Consider the following 5,588-nt stretch of genomic DNA (forward strand, 5'->3'; position numbering starts at 1 on the left):
GAAACTTGTTTTAAATATTACTTATCATGTTTCTCAAGAGTCAACCAAAGTAAACTAACGTATGCTATACACAGGAGAGCTATTCTACGTGTATTTTGGTTTCTATCTGAAAACTTGTTTTTTCCCCTCCCACCTCATGTAAATCAAACGTACGCCAATTATGATACTCCAAAGCTTATATAAGGAAGGCGGTTCGTTACGGTTACGATCCGACGATTCTAAATCATTTTTTGGAAAGCGACTGAACAGGTTTTCTATAGGCTACGTGAGTCATGAAGCAGCTGATCCCTACATGAGTATAGTTACCAATGGATTGTATATCCCTCACTCTCAACACAGGTCAGTTTCATATGGATATAGACACTATAGCATTAATTGAAGATTTAAAGAAATGTTGCATATTGAATTCAACATACTGGCTTATACCTGTTCACTCCTTTGCATTTGCTTACAGAAGTCCTACAATATTATCTCGTTCCTCTTTCAATGTCAACATTTTCAGTTAATTACCATTGGTGTAGGAATACGGGGAGGTAACATGAGACAGTCTTCTGACCTACACACTCTTATTGGCTTGGAGTATATATTGGGAGAAGTCCCCGGACGCATTTTAAGAACAAAAATAAAATGCATCTGAGAACACTAATGTAGTCAAAGGAGCAATGCCCCTAGAAGCTACAACGTTTTGACATATTGTCTCGTACCGCGTTCTAAGCACAGGAGTACACAATGAAAGAGCTAGATGAATTATATTTCTCTACAATGTATTTTAAAGCTATAGTTCCGGGAGGGGTCAAACAAGGTCGGTGCCCTTGCAGCCTAAGCATTTATTCATCCCTATTGTTCACTCAGAGCAACTTTAAAGCACAAAAACACATGTCAGAAAGAGGAATTACAGTTCTCTGGAATGTATTCCAAGCCATGGTAAGGATCCTGGACGAACACTTCAGCTGCAGCGCTTGCAGAAAGATATTACCTGTTCTCTTGAAGCGATTTTACCGAACAGAAATACAATTCTGAGAGGAAACAGGATATATACGCCTCTGTGTGTGTTTTGTGTGTAATGTTACTTCTGAATGTTTTTGTATAAACATATAGTGACCTTCAGCCTTTGTTCAGGCTTATGCCATGTATGTGGTTGTGTCCTACAGTTCCTATAGAAATGATTAATCTCGAGTGATACATGCATATGGCCGGTTGTTTGTGCTTATATTAAATTACTATCCATATTAGTTGTTCACTTGTTCTTGTTCATATAGTTCAATAAAATATGTACTAACTTTCATTATTGAATTCTCTCATATATTGTTTCTTTACTCACGTTTAGTACACACCGTATATACTTTGGCAAAGAGTCAGTAAGTCAATTGACTTTCTGATTGATTTTCAGTCAGTTGTCGAAGGTAAAGGGAATATTTGCGATGGTGATGCATGGCGTATATTTGCGTATCCATGTGTGTACGTGCGGCACATAGTGGCTGGTAAACTCGGCGCGAACTCAGAAAGTACACAGGGGTTTAGATTCACACTTGGTATATGTAACCGCCTCATTGAGTACAAGAAACACATTGAAATTGGTGCAAGTCAAAGGTCACTTGAGGGCAACAGAGGTCAAAGTCTGGAAAAGTGTGAAAACTTATAAATGATAATTAAGGCTGCAAAAGTGAAGCTTATTATATGTATATACTCAGGGGCGTATCCAGGATTTTCTAATCCGGGGGGTACCAATTACTATCTAAGCGGAGCGCCACCATCGGTTGGCGCGCAGCGTACAAGAAAATTTCTGGTTTTGATACCACCCAGATCACCGGAAATGGTACTTCTCGGCCTTGAAAATGACCAACCAGATGTACACTTTTTGCCTGAGAACCAAGTATTTCCCAATAGTTTTTTTTTCATCCATAACCTTTTTGAAGATTGTCACCAGTCACAAATCATGTTCGACCTCATCGCATGACCTGTGGATCATTGCTTTTGTAGGTGATTCTACGTCGCGGCCCACAATATCCGTCTGCCTCCCCACTTTTCAAGGTTTTAAGCCCATTATTTGATGAGAATTTGAAAATTCCCTTTCTCGTGAATAAACTCACTTCAAAACATACCGGTACCCATAATGTCGCACAAAATTTCATCTATGGACAACCAATATAGAAAAACCTCCATCAATCCCTAACAGACCGGTCAAAATTGCATAGCTCCCAACTCTTAAGAATACAAATGCTCTTCCATGCCACGAATCGATGTCCTGGGGGAGGGGTATAAGGGGAGGGGGTGTCCCCCTCCCCTTTTGATTTTTTTGGGAATCCTCGTGATGCCTACATGTAAAATGGTGGCACTTAGAGAGGCTTTTGTCACCCAAAATTTTCTGAGAAATATGCATTTTTTTGTGTAACATCAATAAATTGAATAGTAGGTGATAATTCATTCTTTCCCGTGGCATGAAAATGTTCGCTGCTCGCCCCAATCAAAAGAAATATAGGCTAATTTGTGGTTCAAATGATGCTGTAAAGGAGGTTTAATACTCTATAATGCTAATTGCTAAAGAAATGATGGTTGCTAAGTCAAAATTTAATGCAATTTTTTTTTATGTATACTTGACAATTACAATGTGGGTTTTTCGGAAGCTTGTGCGGGTCAGCGGGTTTGGGTGTTAGAATGCGGGTCCAACCCGCGAATTGCGGGTCAGTTGGGAGCTCTGAAATTGCACGATCGGTAGAGGGAAGTGTGATGAAGAATGATGGTTGGAAATTTTCGAAAAATGAGACAGTTAATTTATTGGTGTACAAATAATAAAACCTCTTATAACGGCTATTATAAAACTTGGTTGAAGGAAATGAAAAAATAGCAGATATTTCCGAAAGCGAACACTACCCACATAGGCGTAGGAGGCGGGGGCTGCAGTCCCTAATTCGCCATGACTAATGTAAAAGATAGTTTTGACATATTTGAACCTCTATGCTTTTTCTCTATCTACGTAAGACATTTCGTTGTCTACATTAGCATCCCGCGGTATCCTGCGCAACTTTGACGGACCGTACGGCGTACGACGGCATGCGATTTAGGCCTAATAACCGATGCTTGCTTATATATATGACATTGATATTGGCATGTTGAACGCGCGCGGAGCGCGCGAAAAATCTTGGTTATTTTTTCGGGCAAGTCGGACAGTTTTGAGGCTGTTCATCCTGGAACGCCATTGGCGAGCTCACTGATATGATATCACTGATGTGATATCTGCTGTTTGCTTAAAATTCGAACAGGCGCGTAGCGAGGAATTTGCCAAGGGAGAGGCGATGTCTGTAGGCAAAGTATCTAAACGTTGCGCCACCATAAGTTGGCGCGGAGCGTACAAGAAAATTTGGCCGAAAATCCCTACCAGATCGCTGGAAATGACACTTCCCACGCCTTGTAAGTTGCATAGCACTTTCAATTTTGAAATTACTAGCAATATCATAAAAAAATATGCTGAAGGTGGGGGCGGTCGCCCCCTTCCCGAAATGCGTCATGTTCCCCGACGACACGGTCGAGTTCGAGACCAGCCACAGTTGGTTTCATAGCACAATTCTACAATTGTTTAAGGCGGATATACACACACATGCGTTATGGTAGACCATAGATCATTAGTGAGAGAGGAGAAATGGAAACGTCAAAAATGGAGTTGTCGGTGTAAGGAATAGGGTGAGGCACACGCCCCTTTCCGAAATCCTTGATCCGTCACTAGCTACCTTGTGTATGTTATAGGGATCAGCGCTGTAATGATGTCACTGTTCCTTTTTCTCTTCCCGGTGTCTTGGCGTTTTTCTTTTCTCTTTCCTTTTCTCCTTTTTCTCTCTTTCTTCTTTCTTCCCCTTCCTTCCTCTCCTCCTCCTCTTTTTTCTTCTTTTTTTTCTCTCCTTTTTTTCCTACCCGGGGGGCGCGCGCCCCCAACGCCCCCCTGGATACGCGCCTGGTACTTCATACGTATTGTGTATGGACTCACCTTATAGGGAGTTCAAGACAAGAAATTGAGGTTCAAAATGTCATTTGAGGTCAAAGTCTGAACACCATGTAAGCACAAGAACTTGGATTAACTTCCTGCATGGTGTGTAGCTCCACGGGGGGGGGGGGGTGACCTTAGTAAGGCAGCTCTATTATTTTCAGTGTACGTATAGTGTCATTAAGAGTGCAACAGAGGTTAAAGTCGATTAACATTGTAAACCCGAGGACTTAAAATGTAAAGCTTGAAATTAAGTTGAGACTTGGTATTTAGATCCACCTTAGGGAGTACAATAATGATATTCTTTTCTGTGAAGTTCCGACTTTCATTTTAGATCAAAATACTTTGGAAACACACGAACGTCTAAAGTCAGGCATGAATCAACTTAATAGTTGATAGGCCTATGAGGGACCACAGAATTGCAGGACCATACAGAAACGGTCAGCACTTAAAATTATTGTGCACTGAGTGAATTATAATGTTGAACACTGTATATAACATGTGGTCAGGAATCACTACACCCATGGGCTTTGATATGAACTTCTTGAATATTTTTTGGAGTTTATAAACACAAGACTAACGTTAACAATTTATGCTTGGGCTGACGATTCAACGCCATCATTGATCAGTCTTAAGAGTATTATGGTATATATAGTAATGTAGTTCGTTAGCTGTGGGAATTCTGCAAGTTGGAAATGGTAATTCCTTCTTGAAGATCCTATAAACTTTACATTGAGAGATTCTAGTGAATTCAGCAGTCGTTCCTTTAGCGTATTTCCATATAATCTCATATCAACGCTCTGTTGTGAGCCTGTTGGTATCAACAGCAAGAACATTGTGATGTAGTGTTAAGGCGCATTTACATGACACGACAAAATCGTCTGCGATTTTGCTTTTAGCCGACTGTTGTTTGTAATGTCTCTGTTTGCGTTCCATATCCAACGAGGTAAATGAATCTGGAGGATTCATGTCAATTGCGTGCGCGCGTACCATGTATGGAGGGTCATGTGATGTGTTCCAGGGTGGTACTATACTGATATTTCTCTGTAGCAGTTCGAGAACAGTGTTAGTGACTTCGTGAAAGATTGGTCGGTTCGGACATGAGAACTAACGGCATAAGAAGGTACTGGTACTTCAGGCCTACGAAATAGTGCTAATATGCTAACGCTCAACCTTATTCTCTTGAATGAAGGCAGGCTTTCTACATAATCTTACTTATTAATACAGCTCTAGGGGCAAGCATTGTCTCATATGGCCTAACGTTATTACTACACGCTATAAGTGAGTGTAGAAATGGGAAATGTGGGGAAATGTTTAGTTCAGTGCAACCACGGAATTCTCCATGGAACATAGCCTAATGCTGTTCGACGGGAATATAGCTATCACGTTAGGCTACAGGCACGGTTATTGCTAGGTAACGGGTGTCGTCTGCTGCTCTAAGCGCGCAAACTCATTTACGTACTAGTTGGGTGAAATCATCATGCGTAATAGGGAGAGTAGTATATTAGTACCACCCTGGAACACATCACATGACCCTCCATACATGGTACGCGCGTACGCGCTTATTTACTGTGTGATAGTTTCTCCAGATTCATTTACCTCGTTGTCCATA

Source organism: Apostichopus japonicus, chromosome 18, assembly GCF_037975245.1.
Source record: "Apostichopus japonicus isolate 1M-3 chromosome 18, ASM3797524v1, whole genome shotgun sequence".
Classification (NCBI taxonomy): Eukaryota; Metazoa; Echinodermata; class Holothuroidea; order Aspidochirotida; family Stichopodidae; genus Apostichopus; species Apostichopus japonicus.